The following is a 27163-nucleotide window of genomic DNA, read 5'->3' as shown; positions in this document are numbered from 1 at the left end:
CCCCTTCATTGTGAGGTTAAAAAGTATGTGGGTTTTACTTACCTTGTGTTAGCTGTGTGCCATCCAAAAATAAGTTACAGGAGTTACTGCTCACCTCAATCTGGGGTTCCCTGATTTCAAAAGCACCTGTAATTGTGTATTACCTCCTTACGTTTTACTAACCTAGTATAACTGTGTGTTATGACAAAGGTAGTTATAGGTTTTTACTGCACCTAGAATAAGTGTTCCACTATTCATCAAAATTATATTGTCCAGTTGACTGATTTCGTGATTTGCACTGAGAATCATTATACAACAACTGGAAGGGTCTACTGCCATTGTATTACTGAATGTAATTGTAAAAAGTAACCATTGGTTTCTACTCCCCAAGAATAGGCTTGACCTATATTGAATGTGTATGAAAAGGTTTGACTTCCCTAGAACTACTGTTAGGTACTTCAAATAAGGTCTATACATGGGTCAGTGTACTTTCAATTATAGTGTGTTTTTATATTGTGATTTCAAATAATGTGTTAGTGCTTACTTACCCCTAGAGTTATCTGGGCCTACTTTGTATTTAAATAAATCCTTTATTTTTACAATACAAAGTGTTTCAGTGTTTCTTTGGATCATATGCATTACAATTTCATGTGTACTTATTCTACAGCCCTTTCTGCCTCTGTTAGGCAGAATCACGTGCAGTGCCCTTAGAGACCACTACACACAATTAAGACTACAAGTGGTAATACAGGTTCACCTTTGGTTCAAGCCTGTACTACACTGTTAAAGTGGTAGCAGTAGCGGAGCAGCCAGACATATCTCAAGAGCAAATGAGCAGTAGTATTGATTACACAAAGGACCACAATTACTGTGACTCAAGCAAACACTGACTCAAGATTTTTGGTTGAAAATTAAAAGTACATTTATTTCTAAACCATCTGTTGGTAAAACACTTCACTTCTATTAAACTAAACATCACACTAAAAATACACTACACACAACCAATTCTCTTTGTACAGGACAACTCAAGGTAAGTACCTTAGGATTAGACGGACCGGTGTTGTGAAACAAAGGATGTTACCGGGAATACATATGCAATCACTTGACAGTAATGACAGTTCGGTCTTACTAAAGATACTCGTATCCGCGGAAAGAAATGTTACCGGGGTAAAACCACACTTAGCACCTGAGTTAACAAAAGAGAGTTGGGGGTAAACATCATAGGCAATACTTTTGTCAAGGCAGACAGAATCAGAGAACACTTGCTGACAGGAAAATAAAAGTCAATAGGCCTGTGCCAATGTCAAGTGGAACTGGGTTCCTGTTGTCGAGGATCACACAGTCAGACAGTTCAAGATGCAGCATTGCCAGGAGTACTTGGATACTGTCAACAGAGGAAGCAAAAGTTATAAGAGGGAAGGAAGACAAGGGCAAGTCTTGGATGAGGAGAAAAGGGTTCACCCTAGTTCCTCGAACCTGGACACGGTACCTTATTCGTTGAAGAAGCTGGTGCCACGGCAGTTGTTCCTGGTAGTTTCCTGCAGACTCACAGTTCCTGGAGCTTCAGTCGGGGGGACAAGAAGGAGGACGTCTGGAGTGAGCTGCACTACGCAGGGATGAGGCCAGCAGCAGCGACAGTGAATACAAGGTCCGCTCCTTTAAAACAGGAGAGGCTCTACAGATGGCTATCCGAACCACTACAGCAGTGTGCAGTGATTTCCACCAAGAAGAGGATCCTCTGCCTGTGGAAGATGAGCTGGTTGATGCCACCAGGCTCAAGGGTAGAAGACTCCGGACTGTATCTTCTCTTGTCGTTGAAGGGTAGATAGCTCAAGACTGCAGCAGGCCTTCACCAGGACTCGGTAGTTGCAGCAGCCATCTTCTTCTCCGCTTCTCTTCGGTTCCTTGCAGTTCCAGTGGCTACTCTGAATTCGAGCCCAAGAGTCCTGCCTTTTATGCGAAAATCCCCCATTCACACAGCCTGGCTGTCAATCACACAGCAGGGGGGTTGTCCGGCCCGGACAACCACGTCACCCAATCATGCCAAAGTGCGACTTGGGTTTCCAAGGATACCCAGTGCAGGGGGGGACTTCACCCCTCCCTCACATTCAGCCGACCTAGACACCCAGGCGCCAAGAGGAGGGCTTCTTGGCAGAAGCCCGCCAAAAGACGGTGAACAAAGTAGGCAAACCTAGTTTGCAGTGCAAAGTAAAACACAAGAAGAACTTTAACAAAAAGAAATGGTGAATAAACCCGACCGGGGCCAAAAGAAAGAGTATTTGGTCAAGCGGGTTTATGTTCGAGGCTACTATAATAGCCTGGAATAATACCACGTTTATATAATATAATCGCGGTAGAAATGTTAGGGTAGATACCACTGCCACTAGCCAAGTCTAAATGTTAAAAGAGCAAAACAAAGCTCAGAGAGGCACAGACAAAAGGGATAGGATTTAACCCTTTCCAGTACTCCGTGTAAGATGGGGTGTACTGGGTCTGTAGTTTTAAATGACTACATGAAGTAAATGGCAATTTTACCTGTTTCTGGGGGACAGTAGTCAGCCCCAGGAAAATTGAGTCAGTGGGAAGTCTAAAAGATAACCCTGTGTCACTGCACTAAAGGTGCTGCGTAACACACATAAGAAATGGGTCTCATGGAGTGGTGTCCTCAAGAGCCCACTATGACACAAACAGTAAACTACACATGGCAAAACACGTGTGAGTGTGAAAAAGGCTCACACTCTTACCAAGTGGAAAGAATAACTCCAGAAATCCAGCAAAGCTGCTGGGGGGACTCACTAGGTGAGGGAAATTAGCCATAGAATGAGAATTCTCCCTAACACTCGCCCCCCCAGACTAAGGGACAAGAGAATTTAATCCACTCCTGGATGGATCTCATACCTCTAGTCGGTTAAAAACATCCTAGAGAGACCATCAGCATTTTGGTGGTGACTTCCTGCTCTGTGTTCAATGGAAACATCAAACCCTTGCAGGCAGATTGACCATCTGAGTAGTTTGGTCTTTTCCCCTTTAATTTGCATCAGCCATCTCAAGGGTTGGTGGTCAGTCTGAATAATGAAGGTAGATCCATACAAGTATGGTCTAAACCTCTTCAGTGCCCACACAATAGCAAAGCATTTGCGTTCTATTGTTGCCCACTTTGTCTCAGGATCCTTTAACTTCCTGCTGATGAAACAAATGGGGCGTTCCCTACCTTTCTCATCCAGTTGACTAAGGACTGTACCTATACATTAGAAGCATCTGTTTGTACAATGAAGGGTTGGTGATAGTCGGGAGCTCTTAGGACTGGTGCTTAACAAAGGGCTTTCTTAAGGCCTTCAAAAGCTTGATTGCACTCCTCATTCCACCTGACCTTTTTAGGAAATTTGGGAGAGGAGATGACATTCATGGGAGTATCTATGGTCCCATAGTTCTATATGAAGTTCCTGTAGTAGCCAGTGAGACATAGGAAGGCTCTCACTTGGGTTTGAGTAGTAGGGGTGGCCCAGTTTTGTACAGATTGTACTTTGCTGGGCAATGGCCTTATTTCACCTCCTCCTACCTCATGTCCAAGGTAGACCACTGTGCTCTGACCAATTTGACATTTACTTGCCTTTATGGTCAGATGGGCCTGTTCAAGAGCCTGAAACACACATCCTAGGTGATCAATATGTTCTTTCCATGTTCTTTCCATGTAGGGCTGAACAGTGCAATGTCATCCATGTATGCCATGCAGAAGTCCTCCATCCCATTCAGAACTTGATTGACCATCCTCTGAAATGTAGCAGGTGCATTCTTTAATCCAAAAGGCATTACCTTAAATTGGTAGAGGCCAGCTGGGGTGGAGAATGCAGTTTTCTCCTTGGCATGGCCTGTCAGGGCTATTCGCCAATAGGCTGACATTAGGTCAAATGTGCTGAGGTACTTGGCTGCACCAAGGTTGTCCACCAGCTCATCTGTCCTAGGTAAAGTATGGGCATCAGTCTTAGTGACTGCATTTAAAGCTCTATAGTCAACTCCTTGGATACTGCCTTTGGTACAAGCACAACTGGGCTAGTCCATGGGCTAGTAGAGGGCTCTATAACCCAGAGATCAAGCATCTTGTTGACCTCATTCCTTATATGGGTTCTTACATTGTCTGACATTCTGTAACCCCTGCTTTTCCCAGGCAAACAGTCACAACTGAGGATATCATGCTGGCCCCAAGGGGTCAGGCCTGGTGAAAGTGAGACTAGGGAGGCAAACTGATTTAACAGTAATTTGCACTCATCCTGCTGGTCAGTTGTCAGACTGGAAGAGAGATTAACTCCTTCCACTTGCTCATCTAAAGGTAAGCCTCTGGGGAGGTCAGGCAGAGGTTCACTCTCCTCCTCCTCCTCCTGAGCTGAAGCTAGGAGCAATGCTCCCATGTCAGGTCTAGAGACATACGCCTTTAAACGGTTGGTGTGAAAGACTCTAGGAGCCTCCTTAGGATTTCCTAAATCCACCAGATAGTTCACCTTTCCAAGTTTACTCACAACTTTGAAGGGTCCTATCCACTTGTCCTGGAAGGCCCTCTGCCTTGTAGGTACCATAACAAGAACTAGCTGGTCTTGAGTAAACTCAACCATGTTAGCCTTCTGGTCATGCCAATGCTTGACCAGAGGCTGACCAGCTTTCAAGTTATCACTTGCTTCAGCCATCATGTGTGACATTCTCCTCTGGAGACCTATCACATAGTCAGTCACCCTGACTGGCTTGGGGGAAGGAGCACTCTCCAACCCCTCCTTAATCAGGGCCAATGGACCTCTGACTGGATGGCCATGGAGATGTTCAAAGGGACTGTAACCTACTCCCTCCTGAGGGACTTCTCTATATGCAAAGAGAAGGCATGCCAGTAGAAGGTTCCACTTTCTTTTAAGGGGTTCTTCTAAAGCACCTATCATGCTCTTCATAGTTCTGTTAAACCTCTCTACCAACCCATTGGTTTGGGATGGTAGGCAGTAGAGAACGTGTAGGTGACTCCACAGGTTTTCCACATGGCTTGCATGTAGTGGGACATACAATTTGATCCCCTGCCAGTTATCACCTTCTTAGGAAAACCTACTCTGGTAAAAATACCAAGTAGGGCCTTAGCCACAGCCTGAGCCGTAACAGTTCTCATAGGTATTGCTTCAGGATACCTAGTAGCATGGTCTACTACAACCAGGATAAACCTGTTACCTGAAGATGTGGGAGGATAAAGAGGACCAACAATGTCAATCCCGACCCTCTCAAAAGGAACTCCCACCAATGGAAGAGGCGCGAAGGGTGCCACGTTCTTGGCTCCACACTTGCCAGAGGTTTGGCAAGTGTGACAGCTCCTACAGAATTTGTCTACTTCTGAACCCATTTTAGGCCAGTAGAAGTAGAGAGAGAGCCTTTCCTTGGTCTTCTTAAAACTTAAGTGACCAGCCAAAGGTATCTCGTGTGCTAACTGTAGGAACTAGAGTCGGTTCACTAGAGGTACTACAAGTCTTTTGCAGTCTCCAGGGGTTGACTCAGTCGGGTCACTGTAGAAGAGGCCATCTTCCCAGTGCAACCTATACTTTCCAGGATCAGTCCCATTGAGCTGAGAAGCTGCCTGTAGGTGACGACCTTCAAGAGTAGGGCACTCTCTTTGTCCTCTGCTGAAGTCTGCCCTGTTGGGTCCACCTTCTGCTAGTAAAGACTGCAGCTCAGGATGGTCAACAGGGTTAAGATCTCCAACCAGAGTAAGATCTGCTTGTAGATCTGAGTCCTCAGTATCTAGTTGAACCATACAGGGTTGAACCTCACACTCAGCCGGTGGAGGAGTCACAGGTGTGACCTTGGACAGTCTCAGAGATATCCTTCTGGGCCCAGGGGTGCTTGATGGTTTCTTGCTGGCAGACTTGGGTTTCCCCTTTGACTCTTTCTGTCCTGCAATAGCAGTAAGTAAGTCCTGTGGACTTGGGGTGAAGGTTTCCTCTATCAAGTCCCCAGGAGAGCCTCTCAGGGTTCTCTCCCTAGCAGACCTTGTGAGCTCCTGTTTCCTTTTGCTGGGAAGCCTGGGGGTACTAGACACAAACCCAAGAGTTTTAAGGTCATTACCCAACATGACTCTCCCAGGCACGTTATTTTGCACACTTACAGGTATTCTGACAGTCATGTCATTGCACTGGATGAGAGCTGGTAACTGGGGAACCATTTGCACAGGGCCTCCAGCTAACTTGGTTAGGTGTTTGGGTGTCTTAGCAAAATCCTCCACCTTGAAAAAACATTCATCAACCACAGTTATGCTGGCTTCAGTGTCTCTGATGGCAGGGGTCTCCTGACCATCGACAAGAACACTATCTTTATAATACTCTTTAATATTATCTGGGATTGAGATATAGACATCTAAGTTCTGTTGTTCCCAAAGACCCAAGGACACTAAAGAAACACTAGCTGAGACTCTCATGGGCTCATCAGCTAGTAACTGAAAGTTGCCACTGGCTATAGGTACTTCATCCACCTCGGAGAAGGCTAAGGAGACAGTGTGGACCCCTGAAGGTTTACTTTTACATCTGGGATCCCCTTTCACATGGTCAGTTGACCCACAAGCAAAGCATTTTCCAAATGCTTTAATGAATGGGGGTTTATGGTGACCTCCATCTGGTTTGGGACCAGATGGTACACTAGCCTGATTCGGTTTCCCTTGTGGCTTACCCTGGTTATGTTTGGGGCCCTCTTTTGGATGGGAATTATTGGAATTCTCTTTGGTGTATTTCTTTGACTGCTTTCCCTCGTCCTTCTTCTGAGTTGACCCAGAATCCTTGTGAGTAGCCCGGTTTGCAACCCACAAGTCACCAGCCTTAGCTAACTTCTTAGGATTTATCTCCTTTGAATCAGCCAAGTGCTGTCTAAGCTAAGAAGAGCAGGCATCATAGATTGACTCCAACATTACAAGATTCCTCAAACCTTCATAAGTGTTCACTTTGTAACCCTTAACCCAACCATCTAAGTTTTACAAACATTCACACACCCGGGCAGCCCAAGGAGTACCATCATGCTTTTTGAGGGTCCTAAACCTCTTAAGGTACTGGCTGGAAAGGGGTCTTCCCAAATCTAGCTATCAAAGCTAGCTTCACACACTCATAATCCTGCTTATCCTCCTCCCCCAACTCCATTACAGCATCACTTGCAACAGGGGGAAGCCTAGAGAAAAGCCAAGGAATCAATTGATGCCCTGAGATACCTTGAATCCCATGATTGTACTCAAACATTGCTAACCAATCCAAAAATCAAGTTTATTCTCATACATACCAATCATTTCCTTTGGCATACACGGTCTCTTAGGGCTGGAAGATCTAGAAGACTCTGGGAGAGAAGCATTTTCCAAAGACAATTTCTTCATTTCTAGAGCATGAGCCATCTCCATTTCTCTCAGCCTTAATTCTTGATGTTTCATGGCAGTTTGTGCATCAATACGTTTCACTTCTAATTCAAGTCCCATTTTCTTCAGAGCAATAAACTCAGGATTGAGTGTAGGACCTGTGGGGGTCGCTGTGGACAGAGGTTGTGCTTTCTGAGCAGGCAAGGGAGTTGTAGGGTTTCCTAACAAGGACTCATCTACTTCTTCTAGTCCAATACTCTCAGAATCAGAAACATCAGTATCCGCATTTTCTGGAGGGGTAGGCCCTTCTGACCCACTCTCCAGATTTTGTTTTCCCATTAACTTAGCAACCAGTTCAGATTTCTTTCCTTTTCCAGAGAGATTCTTTTCCCTACACATGGTTCTCAGAAACACAGCAGTATAGTTTAAGAGACCCTCTTCACTGTAGTTTTCCATATTTGACATGATTTTTCAGTTAACAGAATAAGTGTTGTTTAGCCTTGTGGTTAGTTGACCGAAGGTAATAGCAGCACTCTAAGTGTAATCTCTATACTTAAAAATCCTCACTGCTATACACCAGTGTTAGGCAGAATCCCCTGCAGTGCCCTTAGGGACCACTATACACAATTAAGACTACAAGTGGTAATACAAGTTCACCGTTGGTACAAGCCTGTACTACACTGTTAAAGTGGTAGCAGTAGCGGAGCAGCCAGACTTATCTCAAGAGCAAATGAGCAGTAGTAGAAATTACACACGGGACCACAGTTACTATGACTCAAACAACCACTGACTCAAGGTTTTTGGTTGAAAAGTAAAAGTACATTTATTTCTAAACAATCTGTTGGTAAAACACTTCACTTCTATTAAACTAAATATCACACGAAAAATACAATACACACAACCAATTCTCTTTGTACAGGACAACTCAAGGTAAGGTAAGTACCATAGGATTAGAGGGACCGGTGTTGTGAAACAAAGGACGTTACCGGGAATACATATGCAATCACTTTTTGACAGTAATGACAGTTCAGTCTTACTAAAGATACGCGTATCCGCAGAAAGAAATGTTACCAGGGTAAAACCACACTTAGCACCTGAGTTAACAAAAGAGAGTTGGGGCAAAAATCATAGGCAATACTTTTGTCATGACAGACAGAATCAGAGAACACTTGCTGACAGGAAAATAAAAGTCAATAGGCCTGTGCCATTGTCAAGTGGAACCGGGTTCCTGTTGTCGAGGATTCCACAGTCAGACAGTTCAAGATTCAGCGTTGCCAGGAGTACTTGGATATTGTCAACAGAGGAAGCAAAAGTTATAAGAGGGAAGAAAGACAAGGGCAAGCCTTGGATGAGGAGAAAAGGGTTCACCCTAGTTCCTCAAAGCTGGACACAGTACCTTATTCGTTGAAGAAACTGGTGCTACGGCAGTTGTTCCTGGTAGTTTCCTGCACACTCACAGTTCCTGGAGCTTCAGTCATGGGCACAAGAAGGAGGACGTCTGGAGTGAGCTGCACTATGCAGGGATGTGGCCAGCAGCAGCGACAGTGAATAAAAGGTGCGCTCCTTTAAAACAGGAGACGCTCTACAGATGGCTATACGGACCACTAGAGCAGTGTGCAGTGATTTCGACCAAGAAGAGGATCCTCTGCCTGTGGAAGATGAGCTGGTTGATCCCACCAGGCTCAAGGGAAGAAGACTCCGTACTGGATCTTCTCTTGTCATTGAAGGTAGATAGCTCAGGACTTCACCGGGACTTGGTAGTTGCAGCAGCCGTCTTCTTCTGTGCTTCTCTTCGGTTCCTTGCAGTTCCAGTGGCGACTCTGACTTCCAGCCCAAGAGTCCTGCCTTTTATGCGAAAATCCCCCATTCACACAGCCTGGCTGTCAATCACACAGCAGGGGGGTTGTCCAGTCCGGACAACCACCTCAGCCAATCATGCCAAAGTATGACTTGGGTTTCCAAGGATACCCTGTGCAGGGGGGGACTACACCCCTCCCTCACATTCAGCCCACCTAGACACCCAGGCGCCAAGAGGAGGGCTTCTTGGCAGAAGCCCACCAAAAGACAGTGAACAAAGAAGGAAAACCTGGTTTGCCGCGCAAAATAAAACACAAGAAGGACTTTAACAAAAAGAAATGGCGAATAAACCCGGCCGGGGCCAAAAGAAAGAGTATTTGGTCAAGCAGGTTTATGTTCGAGGCTAGTATAATAGCCTGGAATAATACCACGTTTATATCACATAATCACGGTAGAAAAGTTAGGGTAGATACCACTGCCACCAGCCAAGTCTAAATGTTAAAAGAGCACAACAAAGCTCAGAGAGGCACATACAAAAAGGGGTAGGAATTAACCCTTTCCAGTACTCCATGTAAGATGGGGTGTACTTGGTCTGTAGTTTTAAATGACTACATAAAGTAAATGGCAACTTTATCTGTTTCTGGGGGACAGTAGTCAGCCCCAGGAAAATGGAGTCAGTGGGAAGTCTAAAAGACAACCATGTGTCACTGCACTAAAGGTGCTGTGTGACACACATAAGAAATGGGTCTCATGGAGTGGTGTCCTCCTGAGCCCACTATGACACAAACAGTAAACTACACATGGCAAAACACATGTAAGAGTGGGAAAAAGGCTCACACTCTTACCAAGTGGAAATAAATAACTCCAGAAATCCAGCAAAGCTGCTGGGGGACTCACTAGGTGAGGGAAATTAGCCATAGAATGAGAATTCTCCCTAACAGCCTCCGAAGATAAGCCTGGCTGCTCTGTCTACACTACCACGAACTCAGGTGGTACAGCCTTATTTTTTTTTTTTTTATTTATTTGATTTAATTGCATTACAATTTTTACAAAAAAAGGGAATCCGACCAATGATGGATTATTGAATTGTTCATTCTTAGTTCCAAATGGGGTCTTTCAACAGAAAGGCTAATTTCACAAGTTCAATTTTTCCAGAAACAGAGAAAGACCGATGGTGCATCTTCTGTTGTTACCGCTAGCCAGTAAGGCCCATAGGTTTTCTAAATCGAGGGTGCGATAGTTCTTCAAAGGATCGGCCAAAAATCGGTGTCTATTCCCTATTAGGCCCGGGCATTCGAGGATCAGATGTTTAGTAGTTTCCACGGTGTCCGATGTTTCACAAAACCGACAGTTGTTTGAGCTGGATTGATTTCGAGTCGCTAGGACTTCGTTTGTTTTCAATTGGTTTAGTCTGAACCTTAAAAAAGTTCTGCTTAGCCGTTTGTCTGGGAACTTACTTAGATATCCACGTACCCCGTCGAGTTTCATCGGCATGCTGGGTAGGTTGGCTGTCATCGAATAGTTGTTTGCGACTTCCAGGGTATTTATCCAGTCAGCTTCAAGAAGTTTCTTTGATACCTGGTTGGGGTTTTGTATTAATGTTTCCAGATTGAGGTTTAGTTCTTGGAGAATGGAGAGGTTGTATTGGGCCCATTTGGTCAACATTGTGTTGTTCCCGTAGTGAGTTTCTCTCCTAATAAGGTCCAGAACTTTATTTTTTGGGGAGTCAAAGTCTTTGCGATATAGCATGATGGTCGATCTCATCTTTAAGGCCCGGAGAGAGGATAAACACAATTCTCTTCTTATCAGTGTTATCGATGTCGAGGTGGCCAGGTTTAGGACACCCCGCCAGAAGAAACCTTCAAGTTTGGGCCAGATTGAGTCAGGGATCAGTGGCATTGCATCCATGCCATAAATCAGGACAGGAACAACTTTGGCTTTGTAAAATCTTATAACGGGAATGATGGAAAATCTTCCGTACTTCCTGTCCACAGCTTTGGCCTGCGCCGTAAGCTTCTTCAGTTTCGTCCAAAGGGCCTCCTGCATGACTTGTTCTTCCTTGTCGTTGCTGATCATAATGCCCAGGTATTTAAAGGCCTCGACAGTTTGCAGCTTCTTCCCCTCTCCATACCAAGTGAATTTTTTCCTTCTTGTAGCTGCTCTTCCCAGTATTAAAATTTTTGTTTTTTCTTTATTCAGTCTTAAGTTGTTTTCTGCCATATAGTGTGTTAAATTGTCTAATTGGTGCTGCAGGCCTATAGGAGTTAAATCCATGAGGATGATGTCATCTGCATAGAGTAGTCTCTCGATTTTTGAGCCTCCTAGGGATGGGGGGAAACTTCTAATCAGTTCCGACGATTTCTTGTAGTCCGCTATATATGCATTATACAGGGCTGGTGCTAGTGGACATCCCTGCTTTACGCCCTTTGATGTAGATATTTCCCTTGACAATCTGCCTTCGGCGCTTAGTCGCACCCGTATTGACGTTCCGTGATGTAGGGCTTTTATGGGTTCCAAGATGTCGCTTGGACAGTCTAAGCTTTCCAATTTGGCCCATAATCGTTGTCTGTTGACCTGGTCGAAAGCTTGGACCAGGTCAATAAAAGCCATGTAAATGGGCGGGCCTCCCTGCAATACTCTGGCTTTCAAAGAGCTTAATAAAAAGATGTTGGTTGATGTTCCAGAGTTTTTTACGAAGCCGTTTTGAAAAGGGTCCGCTTGGTCCGAGTCCATAATCCATTTTTGAAAAACGTCCAGGGCCAGAGATGCAAACACCTTACCCATGACGTCCAAAAGGGCAATCGGTCTGTAATTACCCGGGTCGTCTATGGGACCCCTCTTGAAAATAGGTACAATAATGCCTCTTTTCCAAGACGGAGGGATATCCTGGAGGCGGTTGCAGTTTTTGAAGATCTTACTCATTATCGTAGCCCATAGTTCTGGGTGGGACTTAAGCTCGGCGTTGCAGAGGCCGTCCGGACCGGGGGCCCTCGAGTTGTTCAATTTAGTTATTTTTAGTAGGATCGATGCTTCGTCAGCAGGGATATTCCAAGATTCAGTGTCATGGGCTGTTATTCTGGTGCCAAAACCCAACGAAGAGTTGTTGTCAACTATCGGTGCGAACAGGTTTGAGAAGTGGGTTATCCACTTGGCCTCTCCTACGTTGTTCTGGATGTCTCCGGATGTTTTATTGAGAGTTCCCTTAATTAGATTCCAAAATTCTTTGGGTTTGTTTCCGCAGATGGCTGACAGCATTTGTTCTGCGTCACATTGATAGAGTTTGTGGCAGTAGTGTCTAAGCCAGCTCTTATACTCACGGACAGCCAGCCTCCACAGGTTAAGATTTTCTGCGGTGGGTTTATTAGAGTAGACTTTCTTTAAGCGTCGGTGGAACCTTCTTTTTTCCACCAATTCGATGTTATATAGGTGGTTGGGGGCAGTTGCCAGGTTGCGGGATTTTGATATTGGTATCAAGAAATTGGTCAGCAAAGGGGTGTAATCCAGGGCGTCTCTGACAGTTGTTCCCAGAGTCTCACCATTAGCTTGGGGATTGGAGTATTGGGAGTCGATTTCTCGGAGTCCTTTTTCCGATATCTTTACCCGATTTCCCGTGGTCGACTTTTCCAGGGGAATTGGGTATGCGAGAGAATGTGGTCTGCAATTCTTCCCCTCCGTAATGAAAAGGTTATGGTCGCTGAACATCGTCCGCTTAACCGCAAAGGAATGGATCACCTGAAGTAGGTCCTTGGAGACGAATACGTGATCGATCGAAGCGTGTTGGTTCCCTCTTTCCCACGTCGGGATCTCCAGATTTGCATTGGTACGCATCAGGTGAAGGTTATGCAAATCCCTTGCTTTCATGAGATGCTCAAGCAGTTTCCCTCTTTTTCTTACCGAAGTGTTTTGATGTTTGCCATCTTCCCCTATCCCTTCGCATTCTGCATTGAAATCCCCATTTACTATGATGTTATGGTGCTGATTTTTTTCGTCGGCTTCATCGAACAAATTTGAGAGGGTGGATTCGAATTCCTCAGTAGATGTTGCATCTGGATTCCAGTATATATTAAGTAAGAGGGTTTTCCCCTCGTTCGAAGTCTGGGAGGGTTCCTGGTTGAATGTTTGGTTTAAGATCATCGCCTGGATCCATTTAGGTGTAACCAGAACTTCGATTACTTTAATTCCCGATCCTGATCTGAGAGCCGTGATTAGCCCTACAGACGGTCGACCCAAGGTTCCCTTTGTTGCTGCTGAAAATGTTATTTCATACCCATCCAGTTGTGGTTTAGTAGTCAGCCATGTCTCCTGCAGACATAGGATATCAAAGATGCCTAGGTTGACATCCGTTATTTTAGTTAGGTGCTCAAATCCACGTGTGTTCCATGTTCCCAGTTTTAGGGGGTTCTTTAGGTCTGTTTTAAGTCGATTTTCCTTTTTTCCTGCGTCTGGTGAGTTAGTTCCATCTTCTAATGGTAGTTGCTAATTTTTCTTATTACGTTGTACTTCTTCCTTAGACCATGTCCAAGGCCTTTTAGTTCTCTCTGCTGTTTTTTCCAGTTGCTTCGATGGTACTAGTTTCTGAAGCTGATGTAAACTTCTCTGCGATCTTGCTTGGGGTTGCTCGAACGCTAGCTGTCCCCTGTGACGATTAGTTGAAGAGTCGGGGTCCGCATCTGGAGCTGTGCGTCTTCTTAGTTGCTCACTTATTCGGTTGTTGTCAGATGCTCTTAGGTGATCCATCCTGCTGACAAAATGGATGCGAGAGGGAACGGGCTTTGTTGGTGAGGTTATCGGTTCTCTCAGGCCCGTCAGTGATCGAGCTGATTGTTCAGTTTGATTGTTTGACCGCTTGATTTCTGTGAGTTCGTAACCGAGGATCATCAGTGATTCTGTTTCCTTCATCAGTTGGTTCTTGATGATTTCCGAGTTTAAATGAATGTATGAATAGTCCTTTCTTCCCGATGTACTTGGTTCCACCATCCACAAGTCGTAGTTTCTAATCTGTCTTAGGCTTGGAATTTGGGCCATTATTTTCAGAATATTGGTTCTGTTCAATGTGATTTCTCCCCCGTTTGGATTGATCTTTTTCAACCTGATGATGGAGTCACTTATGATTTGCTTCGTTAGGGCCTTTGGGTCTCTTTCACTCTTCTGCCTTATCGAATTTTTGATAGTTATTGCTGCACGATGGTTCTGAGAGAGTGGTTGAGATCTGTTGCTAGATTCGTATTGCATTTCGTGTGAGCGAGTTCTGTACTCGGATGTTCTCACATGATTGCGGGAACGTAGACTCACAGACCGAGATCTAATTCCTCGATTGGAGGGATTTGGTGTTCTTACTGCGTGATTATCATATTTTTTGTTGACTGTTTGGTTCTTTGGAATTTCTAGACAGTCATTTTGTTTTTTTGGATGTTTTTTAGCTGCACGCAGTTCTGTTGATGGTCGATCGTGCAGACGAACTTTAATTGGTGGTTCTCGTTTGTCTGGTGGAATGCCTGCTTCTGTAGCTTTCCGTTTTGAAGATTTTTTCTTGCTTGGTTCAGGGCCAATTTCGTCAATCGGTATCGGGCTCCAGTCAGGTTGATCTTCAACAGTCATTACTGAGTCCGATAACTCCTCTGATCCTGTTGAGTTTATTGTAATCGGTTGATGGTTCGTCAGGATACAATTTTCAGCTTGAGACTTGGTTGTTAGGTCTTGGGTTCGTTCCACCCGCTTGGTTTCATTCTTTGTTATTTGAGAACATTGTAACGTCACAATCTTTTTTGGGTTTTTCTTGCTGGTTAAAAATCCCATAGGAAAAAACCTTCGGGATTTGATCTGGACCTTTGGTGGTGGCCGTTCGATGACCCAGTGGTTTTGTGTAGGAGAAAGGATTTAGCATTGAAGGCTTGGGTCCAGTAAAGGATTTGGTTCGATAATCCTTGTGGATGGGTTTATTGTTTTCGTCTATTATCGCGATTAATGCGTCAAGGGGATCCAACAGGTTTTCTGTTTCACAGACGTTATTATCGCGTGTTTTGGAGACTTCGGCCTCATGGTGGTCCTGAACTTCAGGTGGGGGTGGGACCAGAATTGTTTGGGTAGATGTTGACACTCTGTTTACTTGAACCCCCAATGTGCCGTGCATGGGCAGTGGGGTTTTGGAAAGAGCCGTTTTAAGCGATTGGTCTATTTTTGAAGCAAGATTGCCGTTGTTACCGACAATGAAGCCTTCGAGATAGTTCAGCTTTGACTGCATTGATGCTATTAGGGACGTCTGGTCTTGTAAGGTGTCGTTGATGCTCTCGTACAGCTTGCTAAATGGGGCAAGCGCAATCGTCACCGTTGACATAATAGACATCAGGTCTGCCTTTTTGTGTTGAGGCGTTGATTGGGGTGTCGAATAGCCTCCATTGTTCGGTCTTCTCAGTTGTGTCGGCGTACAAGGAATGTTGAACGAACTGGTGGATCCTCTAGTTTTTGTTGGGGGAGGACACTTTCCTCTGAGGTGAGGAGACTTGATGGCTGCTGGTACTGAGACAGGAGGACTTGGAGCATCAAACATACTCCTTTGGTCAGAGCCCTGACAAACCGGGTTTGTGGAAGACTCTGTATGAACTGCAGTTGAGTGTTCTTTCGGGGGTGTGGTGTATAGCCTCTCACCTTCTTTGTTTAGTGAGATTACAGCAGTGTCAGGAGTTGGTTCAGTACTTTGTTTGATTATTTCCTTTGTTGATATAAGTTAGGAGTGCAGTGCCATCTTACCACGGAAGGGTCTTTTGCCGCTGGTGGCGGTGTTCTGAACTGTACGTCTTGAAGTTTTTTGAGATGACTCCCTGGCGCTGAGTTTGAGGGAGAGGCAAGGTGTTCTTGGTGGTTTAAACTATCCAAAATTTCGTTGTCAGAGATTTCATCCTGGGGAATCCACTGGCTATCCATTTTCCTTTTAAAGAAGTTATTCATGGTCGCCTCGGTGACCGGTAGTGCGGGATGTTTCATGGGACCCATTTTTTTGTTTTGCGGGACCGTTGGTTTCGTGGTCTGCCTTTTTCTGCACTTACTACTTGTATTACGATGTCGTTTAATGTAGATTTTGGTAGTTGGATTCTGATCTTCCTCAACTGACAGGATTTTGTCTAGTTTTTTAGGTTGTAGGTGGAGGGCTTGTTGAGCAGACATCGCCTGGGCTACTTGATGTATTTTCTTCGAAGGTGTATTAGGGAGACAGCTTGCCGATCTTCCAGGCTCTGATGATGGAGCCTCATCCTTATTAAAGGTGCCCGCATCAAGTAGGTGAAGGTCTGAGTTGGGAAAAGGTATTGGGTTCGTCGTGCACTCAACAGTGTCTGTAACTGACTCTGAGTGGTGAAAGGTCTCTTTAGGGCTCGACAAGGCATTCCAATTGGGTATTTGGTGGACCTCGACGTTAAGTGATGATCCTTTTGGAGTGATGGAATAGGTTTCCATCTGGATAGGTGGAAAATGTTCCACTGCCGTTTCGTTTCCCTCTAGGGGAATTGCAGTGTCCGTTGTGGCGAGGTTTAGATCTCCTATATGCCATGGAAACGGGTCCATCTGCCCACAAGATGTACTAGGAGCCACGTTCCCCGGAGGAGAGGGGCAGATCCGCCTCCCCAACTCCGCCGAGGCTGAAATGGGCCGCTGGGAATCCTCGTCCACGAGACAGCCCAATAACTCGCACACAGTGCGGGCCGCTCGTTCATCCGAGCCAGGGGAGGCGAGGTGGGAGGAGCCGGAGCCTGCCGCCTAGCCACACTCCACCAAGACGGCCAACCCCATCGCCGGCTCGTCCGCCGGATCCACGGGCTGCAAGGTCTGAGCGATCGGGCCCAATAAGGCCACGGGCCGCGCTGCCCGCCTAGGGAGCGCCAGCCCCTCACATCGCTTCCTCGTAGGCATTCGGCGCGCAGCGTGCACGGCAGGCTCTCTCCTTGCACGAAGAGCCCGGCGAGCGGGCCCCTCCCCCTCCTCCTCAGATCCCACCGAGCCACGGTCCGCCGGGGCCGCTCGGAAAGGAACAGAAGGTAAGGATGGTGTGCGGGTGGCGGGTACTGGGATGGGAAGAGTAGGTAGGGAGGGAGTTGAGGGAGGGGGGGCAGGTATGGGATGGCAGGGGGAGGGTAAGGAAAAGGTTCGGGAAGGGGCAGGGGTGGAAGATGAGCTTTCAATGGCGGCTGGTTGTGAGGGGCGAGCTGGTTCCAAGCCAGAAGTTCTAGTGTTGTTTGACAAAAGTACCTCGGGCCCTGGGTCGGGTCTTGGCTCGCAGATGTTAATGTCGGGCGGGCGGACCTCCATCGTGGAACGGGGCCGGTGATCCGGTGGAATTAAGTTGAAGTGAGTTGATCGAGGACGTCAGCCGGAGCGGGCGTGTTGGAATGGGAAACACCGCCCCTGTGGTCCCGCGAGGTCCAGCCAAGGTCTGCGAGCTCACTCTGCACTCACTCCGCGGCCGCTCCGCGGATAAAATGGCTTTTTCAAGCCACACAGGAAATATCCACTGTAGAAAGACTCTGTGGAATCTGGAGTCTGCCAAAGTCTGCGAGCTCACTCTGCACTCACTCCGCGGCCGCTCCGCGGATAGAATGGCTTTTTCAAGCCACACAGGAAATATCCACTGTAGAAAGACTCTGTGGAATCTGGAGTCTGCCAAAGTCTGCGAGCTCACTCTGCACTCACTCCGCAGCCGCTCCGCGGATAGAATGGCTTTTTCAAGCCACACAGGAAATATCCACTGTAGAAAGACTCTGTGGAATCTGGAGTCTGCCAAAGTCTGCGAGCTCACTCTGCACTCACTCCGCGGCCGCTCCGCGGATAGAATGGCTTTTTCAAGCCACACAGGAAATATCCACTGTAGAAAGACTCTGTGGAATCTGGAGTCTGCCAAAGTCTGCGAGCTCACTCTGCACTCACTCCACTCACTCACTGGTACAGCCTTATACTAAGAGTGGAGCCTTGTACTGCCTCAGTTGAATTGTTTTACTAAGCCCTTAGTTGGACTTCAGAAAAACTGTCCTAACACCGAGGGTGCCTCCCTAAGCTTCTCAACAAAGCATGGGCCAACCTTTACCACCACGCATGCTCAATGCCCATGATGATCATTCTGCTGTCGGACCACGCCACACACTGTGCTAGGTGAAAGATGAAGGGTTTTTTTTAAAAATCTTAAATCTTTCACCTAGTGTAGAAACAAAGGGGCGGTACCTGGCAACCAAATGTACTAGTCACCTCTGTGTGTATACAGTAACAGCACAGTAATGATACCATAAGAAAACAGGATATGCCAATATATGCTAGCATTCCCGTGTAAGAACATACTCCTGTTGACTTTGTCCTTATTGCCAGTAACAATCTCATGCTACAGAAGGAAAGCCTGTTATTGCTGGCTGAACAGTTGCTTATGACCACAACAGGCAAGACTCTTCATGTTGTCTTTGCCCTTAACACTAGTAAAAAATGCAGTGCCACAGCAGGGAAAGGTCTACCTGTGGTCTGAGCAAATGCCCCTCCCCTCACGTAATAACACGCATGTTGACTTTGCCCAAAACGCCAGTAAAAAAAAACCATGCTTCCGTAAGGAAACATCATCACCTGATGGCTGCACAAATACACCCCCCCCCCCAAGCCTGTATGAACAAATTCATGTTGAATTTGCCCTTAACACCAGTAAAAAAATAAGCCACGCCTCAGTGAGAAAACATCCTGTCCTTGCTGACTGCATAAATACTACCCTTCCAATCACAAAAGAACGCTCATCATGTTGACTTTGCTGGTAACGCCAGTAAAAAACGCAATGCCACAGTTAGGAAAACATTCCTGGCTGGCACCCCAATGTAAGAATACACATTATGCCAGCTAGGCCATATCATAAAATGCCATGGTACAGTAACAAACTCTCTAAATCATAACACTCGAGTTGGATTTGCCCAAAAATGGCAGCAAAACATGCCATGTGACTGTAAGAAAATGTCAGTGCTCCAATGCCCCCTGGGTCCCAGCTTTGCGAGCACACATTTATTCCCAATCACCCATACAGCATCTCTCATAGCCACTCATATGCACACCAAGAGCATTCATAATGCATTCTCTACACACGCCCCCAGAACCGTCGCACACACTGCATTCTCATTCACACAGCAAGCACACCCATACATACTCCAGTCACACTGAACTCTCACTCATACATGCACTTACACACCATTGCATGTTAGCATGCATATATGCATACACATATACACATTATACCCAAATACATAAAAAAAAAGTCTTTCTTAGCTGTTTCCTGCCCAGTCCCGGACCAGACTTGATGCCGCTCAACCCCAGGCCTCTGGCTCCGGCAACCCATGCAGAAAGGAACCATGAAGCAGGGCGAGCGTCATGGTTGCTGCCCCCATCTCACGCCGCCAGCCAGCCAGCCGCCACTGCTGCTCAGTCCCAGCCCAGTCCCAACCCTGACTTTAGGAAGAAACGATTACTTTCTAAAGTCAAAATAAGGGCTCAGGCGGGATCCACCTGTGCCATGGGGAAGAAGGTTCCACCGAGGGTGCAGGGGTCCCCGCTAGTGGCAGCGGCAGCTTTTTGATGCGGGGGGGGAAGCTCCTGTAGGGACACCAAGAGTTTCTAAATGATTCATGGGTCAGCAATCCCCTGCAGGGTGATGAATGGTTTCCTGAACCAAGCGCAGCGAGGGAGCCCCCAAAAATTGAGGGATGTTCGGGGAGAATTTAATTTAAATAATTTGCTGAAATGATGCTTTTTGAAGCACGATTTTTTTTTTAAATGACATAAAAAGCAATGCAATTTACAGTTGGTTCTCTAGGGTAAAAGATGGAAAAAATCAGGTAACTGCCATGTCATCAACAACACACTACTTAGGAGCAAGTTCTACCCATTTCATAAGGCTGCAGCCGCAACCCATCTCTATGTCAGTAATGGTCAGTGTAAATCGCATGCAAGAGGCTGCTGCCACAAACTATCTATGCCAGTAATGGTCAGTGTAAATCGCATGCAAGAGGCTGCTGCCACAAACTATCTATGCCAGTAATGGTCAGTGTAAATTGCATGCAAGAGGCTGCTGCCACAAACTATCTATGCCAGTAATGGTCAGTGTAAATCGCATGCAAGAGGCTGCTGCCACAAACTATCTATGCCAGTAATGGTCAGTGTAAATTGCATGCAAGAGGCTGCTGCCACAAACTATCTATGCCAGTAATGGTCCCTTCGGCAGTCTCTGCAAGAGATCTACGTGACCAACCATGCCAATGGTATGGTTGGTCATGTAAATCCATTGCCCAGATGCTGTACATGAGCACACGCACACGCCCACACGCCCACACACACTCTTATACTAATATAAGCATGCCTACATACACCCACATTACATTCAAACACACATACATACACAGGCATACATACATACATACATTCATTATAATGCACACATTATGTTGAAATGGCCCCCACACATCTTCAGACGGTATTGCTCCCCACTGCCCCTCCAGAAGGACTTGAAAGTCTTTCCAGGGCGCTGCGACGCCACGCGAGCCACTCGCATGTTATTTATTTTAATATCACTGCTGGCTGGCGCTCACTAGCCAGCCAGCGCTGATGTTAAATATTTAAATAAACTTGTGAGTGGCCACTCATGGGGTGATTTGTTTTTCTGGTGCTCAGGAGGCGGCTGGGTGGTGCATCGGGCACGAGGGGGAAGCCAGGAGGGGTGGCCCTCACCCTTGACCCCCTGGCTCTGCCACTGGTCCCTGCCACTCTCAAGATTCCACCCATCCCATTCATCCGCACCAGGGGGCCACTATAGCTAGATGGTAGTTTGCACATTCTATGCTATTGCAGGGTTTTCCAGCAATCATTTCTATCACTTTTCATTTCATGGCACAGAACTATTGTAACATAAGATAGCATGGCAGTGGGCCCCGTCGGCAAAAAAAGGGAGTGCATGTCTTTGAAGTGGAAGATTGAAGAACGTGATGGTGACAATAGATATATCCTGCCTGGGGGCTGATCCCCCAACCCTTCATTTCCAAATGTGGGAAAAATATACGGTTGAGTTATATTTTCTTCTTTGCCACAGTTATGCCCTGCTGTGCTGTGCATTGATATTGCCGTGTCAGGGCCAAGTATGTTGTATCCATGTAGCTGCCCTGCCAGGTATGATATCTATCGCCCCTGTGCTTTTCCTCAGTATCGCCGCCGCTATACGCAAGACGGTTTCCTTGTACACACTCCCTCTCCTGCAGGCAGAGCCCTTCACGCTTCATTCCCCCATCCATGGCAGGCCTCCATACGCTTCAAGCATCCATTATGTCATAGAACAGAGGCGGGACCACCTGCTTCCACGTAGGAAGTATTAGGGTGCAGCCACCACCGGTCCAATAGCACAGCGAGTAGAGCGCTCCCTTTGACAACTGTGCAGAGCCGGTTCGAATCCCCGGGCCAGACTCAGCCTTTCATCCTTCCAACATCGATAGGCAGCGCTCAGATGCCCGAGGGTGTGTTGCTTTATAAATGCTAAATCATCAGCCACATCAGTTTAAGATTAGCCCGCTGGGGTTGGTTGCGCTATCTGTTTTCCAGTGATAAACACTTAAGGGCAACAAAGGAGCTGCTGCTTTGCAAAATGACAACTCTTGGCAAAAGACTTGAGTCTGATTATTAAGGTTTTTCGTGAGGTCCTAGATACATTTGAATGGGCCGTCCCACATTAAAAACGAATACATGTACATTTTCTGAGAAATAAGTGCACGTATTTAGGCCACGCTATTGAATAGGAAGGGAAGGTGTCATAAGGCGCATCCGGGAATGGTTTTAATAGGTCACAGGCCTCAAAATATTTTTTAATTTATATGTTTTTTTTGCGGATGGGGGTTGGGGGGGGTGTTTGGACGAGTTTCGGTACAAAGTCATTATACATGTTGCTGTTAAAAAAAGAACCTCTAAAGTAACCACTGAAGCACGTGTCTAACAAGTGTCATCTTGGGTGGAAAGAAGGGCGGGCAATAGTGCTTTGCTGGAATTAGGAATGCGATTGCGAAGGCGCACAGTCTGTGTGCATTTAATGCAGCACAAACATCTTTATTTCAGCAGAGGCATTTGGGACTCAAGAAAATCTTGGGAAGAAGAGGACGGTTCGTTTTCTCTCGCATTCTTCAAGAACTGCGGGGCAACTTCAGCCCGCTATTGAACCAAGGGTGCATTTGCCCACGGGCCGAAGGGCATTTGTGAGGGGTTAAATCACTGTTCTGCTGGCAGTTGCCTGGGGCATGAATCTGACTGCCAGGTTTGCTAAATTTATTTCCAAAAAAGTTAATAATTGAAATGAGTGCATACCTGGGAAATGAAGAAATAGGAAAGGGAAATGGGGTGAAATAGCCTGGGTACGCAATTGTAGTCCCAGTTAAGCCGCATATGGCATGCTCCATTCCATATCAATGCATGGAGATGAGCCCTCTTCCCATGGGGCTATCAGAGTTGCTAGGGGAGGATTAGGGACATTGATAGTTGATATCATGATGACTTTTACCCGCGTTGAGAAGATTCGCCATTGGCTGGATTGAATATCAGTTAGTGGCATGACGTGAATTTTGTTGACGAAGATAACATCAGGCCATTGGTAGAATTAAGAAGGATGTTTTCAATATGGAGGACCAGCCTCCAGAAATTGTCAGAAATTGTCGTACAATTTGTACCCAGTTAACCTAAAGAATGTCTATATTGCAATTGTCTGGTGCATACTTGCATTGCACTGTGAGTTCCCAGCTCAGTGGTCAGGTAACATGTATGACATGCTTGGTTACAAAAAAAAAAAACAGACCAAGCGCATGTGGCAATGGATTTCCATGATTTTGAACTGTACAGGCCACGCAACACGCAACCCCACATTCCAATAGAGAGAAGTCACAATTGAACTGTTGAGTACATGGTTTCCCAATGTACCCACTGTACAGCTGTGCCACGTTCGTGTAGGGTAAGATGGAGTGAGATACAAGAGACTGAGATGAGTGCATGGGCAAGCAGAAAACTGTGTGAGCAAAATGTGAAGTGAACACCAACACCAGGAGCAGAGGAGGGGTACAAGAGCAGTACCTGTTTTTGAGACATGATAAAGGTCAAGCTGCAGATGATTGTAAGGAATAGGTCCTGGAGTCCCAAGAGGCAGTTGGTGACAGTGTTCTGGAAACAGGTTCTCATTGCAGGTGATGCCATACATCAATGCAACTTGTCAAATAGTGGATCCTCCCTTTGAGGATAAATCCGTGTTTTTTGATCTGGTGATGCCCACGAAAGAAATGTACATTTGATGGTGGTTGAGAACGAGTGGAAACAGGCATGTGTTGTAATGGGCAAATATTACATCAGCAGATTTGGTGACTGACACTTACTAGTCGAAGGCATTGTGAAAGGAAGGACAGAGGATTTGCACCAGGTCAGGCAAAAGAGGTGTTATGTAGAAAACCACATGGTGGCTGTGAAAGATGTGTGCCAGTAACATTTTGGGATTTTGTTTTGACAAGTAGTGTGGTTTAGTAATGCAGTTCTAGGTGTAGTGTTGGGTACATGTGAGGAGTTGTGTTGTAAATGGGCAAACTATGTGGTGGGTGTTGCACGAGTACTGGGGTGCTAAAGGGGGAAACCCTGTGGTCTGTTGGGGTGATAGTTGGGAAAGACATTTCTTTCAGTAGCTCAAGCATCCTGTTGCATCTGCAGAACTTCAGAACAGGTGGAAACTGGGATTGCATAGAAAGACTAAGCTTAGCAAGGGAGCACGACCCTCACTTGATAGGTTACGGGGGGTTCTATCCTAAAGAACTATTTTTCTTAATGGGGCTAAATGATTCACTTTACAGCACATTTTAACATTGGAATGTTGGTGAATGGTCAATGTTTTCCTTAGTTAACGCTCCACTTATACAATGCTCATTTCAAGGCTCCAAGCACTTAATCAAAATGTTTTCTTTTGTGTTTAACCACATTTTGTGGATTTTTGCTATATTTTACTACAAGCAGCCTGGGCATAGGTAGCGCTGTGCCAGGTACTATCATTGCTTAACCTCATTATGCGCCTTGGCATATCGGGACAAGATAGCCAGAGCATTAGCCGCTTTGATTGTGAATGCAGCCGTATAGATGACTCTCTTCCCCATGGTGTCCATCTTCTTCCCCTTGTTGTCCGGAGGGACTGATGATGAGGATGCCAGGTTGGCTGAACACTTTCCTGTGGCAGCTGACACTACCAAGTCCGGCAACGTTTGTGACCTCAAACACTTGGGTGCAGAGTGCGGTACCCTTTATTTCTTTTCTAACCTGTCTCGTTTGGTTGGAGCCATGCATGGGTTTTTCATGAGGGTCACGCCATCCTCCCAAATGTCATCCAAAAAGGCTATAGCCATGATCGCCTTCCTCTTGAACTCCCATCATTGAAATAGGAAGCCCTCCTTTTTGCTTTCCTCGGGCACCAGCTGGAACAGCTCAGAAGCCTTGGAGATCGAGTGGAATGATCCCATCTTGTCTGGTGGAGAGCCTCTATGTGCGGCGATTGACTGTCTGCCAGGACAAAGTCCACATCGTCATCAGTTTCCATGGTCGTCTCCGTACCAGTGTCTGTGTGCGAATCCACGTCCGCTGGAGTCGGGTCCCGTTGTGGTGGAGAAGGCTGATGCTGCCTCTTCTTGCGTGGAGGCTTGTCACAGGCTTCCGGAACTACAGGTGCCAGTGCTGGAGGCAACCTCTCCCGATCTCCATCACCAGGGTGTGGAGAGTTGACAGGATATCCATGGATATGTCCGTCGGCTGAAGAGGGAATGATGGAGTGCTAGGCCTTGCACCGTCGTCCTCCTCGTGGATTGTATGGATGGATGCTTGGTCAGCATAGTCTGTGGAGGAGATGTCCATTGGCTGAACGTAAACCTTAGAGGGTTGTTTTGGGGCCTCCTCACCCCCCGCTTTTTCCCCCTGTGAGCCATGCACCTGAACCAGAACCGGTGCGTCTCCCCTACCCTCCCCACTCCCCATAGGGGTGCCTGGAGCCTTCGCTGCTACCTCTGCGGTTGTGTCACGCCTGGTAGACAGGGACACTCTCTGCACTGTAGGGACCACCCTCACCGGGTTGGTACCACTCAACATAGCGGTCACTGCAGAGCATGTCGACGAAACAATCGCCTTGTGAGCCTGTGAGGCCTTCTTCTCTTCCTCCGAGTTTTGTTTCTCTGATTTCTCCCGTAACTTTGCTGGGGTTGAGGATTTCTTCTTTGAGAAGGAACCCGATTGCAGGCTGGCTAAGGAGGACGGATGGCGACCGCGGTCTGTCCGACCTGGGACCCGCATCAGCGGGGAACCCGGCAGAATCGGTCTTGCGGTTCTTGGCCTTGTCTTGGATCCCCACAGATGGGGTATCCTCAAAGGACTTCGGCCTCCTCCTGGAGGGAGACCGCTCCTCGGGCCGACCGGTCCTGGGTGAGGCATGACCCTGCTCGGAGCACGTGTTAGAGGCCTTGCTCGACTTGAGCCATGCCACCAGCCTGCTATACCTGTCTTTCTTCGTCTTCTTCGAGAAGCCCAGGCATATCTCGCACCCATCCTCGTTGTGGTCTGGGTTCAGGCAATATAGAAACTTAAGATGATTGTCCTCCACAAAGAGGTTCCATAGCCCGCATTGGGTGCAGGGCCTGAAGCTTGTAGTACAAATCTGAAGATGGCTGCCAGAGGCGGGGCTTAGGAAGAGGATTGTTATTGGATGGGGGCAGTATGACCCAGAGGACAGTGATTGCTTTAGAGGAGAAATACAGTTGTAAAATGAAAGGGAAACTGTGTTTTCTTTTACCGAGGATTCCCAGCCTGACTACAGGGAATATTCATGAGCATGTGAATCCATGCCAGACCCTCTGCTGGAGAATATCTCAATATTACAAAGGAAACTGGCATAAACATATGTTATTTAGGCAGTTATTAAGGTGAACAGATTATATTTTCACTAGTTAAGGATCTGCTGCAATACCCAGGAGTACTATGTCTCTGCATAATTAGATTTAAAAAAACACATTATCTTCAATAATACTAATGCAGATGATTGTAATATTAAAATCATACAAGAAATTGTTTTTATTGCAGCATGCTTAACTACTTTAAAACAGCCCCTTCTCCGAGTGACACTTCCTTGCCCTTCTGTACTTCAGTTTAAGTTGTTCAGCAGACCCTGTACAAAGAATGGTGCACATTGTATACCTACAGAGCGTAGGTAGTGCAATCTCCACTTCACGAAGGCCTACACGCATGGGTGGGATGGTTTGTTTACAAATCAGCCCCCTAGAATGTTCACGGGTTTGCCCAGGTACAACTTTGCAGGTGTTTCCCGAGGCTCAGTTCCAACCAGGTTGGATCTTGCATCCATGTGAAGGTTGTGAGTTGGCAACATTAGGCTTGAATTTATTAAGTCGCTTGTCACATTTCTGTTGGGCTTTTCATGGCTCTGAGTATGTTTCCTTTGGGATTCTGTCAAAGTCTGATTTCTAACTATGAGCAGCTACTGGAAGTGACAGCAGGTGATTCAAAAGCCTTCTCTAATATGAATGTGTGAATGAGGGTGGCCCTGGCCAATCAGAGCCAGAAGCATATGCTTAAGGGCTGGACATAGTCTAATTGTTTCTTTTTATTTTTCAAAGGGGCATTGTACTTGTATTTGTCTCAACACTGATATAAAGTAGAAAGTGAAAATAGTCTGGATGCTCGGGGGTTGTTGGAGGCCGGAACATTACTATGAAGCCCTAACTCTGAGAAGTTAGGGAAGGGAATTTGTGTAGTCAGAGCCTGGGGTTATTTAGAATTAGTCTGCGTTAGAGTAATATTAAATCAATAATAGGGCCTATGTGGAGTTAGGAATATAGGTTTCAATTGTGGGCGCATTTAAGGTAACATGATTTGTGAGTGAAGGAAGAGAAGAACACCAAACCAAGAGAAGGCCAAAGCGAATAGAACTCCACTTGAGAGAGGCAGAGCGAAAAAGAAGTGCAGCACAGGTGAGGTTTG

The sequence above is a fragment of the Ambystoma mexicanum genome, chromosome 11 (assembly GCF_040938575.1).
Source record: "Ambystoma mexicanum isolate Mex_15411 chromosome 11, UKY_AmexF1_1, whole genome shotgun sequence".
In the NCBI taxonomy this organism is placed as follows: Eukaryota; Metazoa; Chordata; class Amphibia; order Caudata; family Ambystomatidae; genus Ambystoma; species Ambystoma mexicanum.
The sequence above is the reverse complement of the archived record's forward strand: the minus strand, read 5'-3'. Positions refer to the sequence as shown.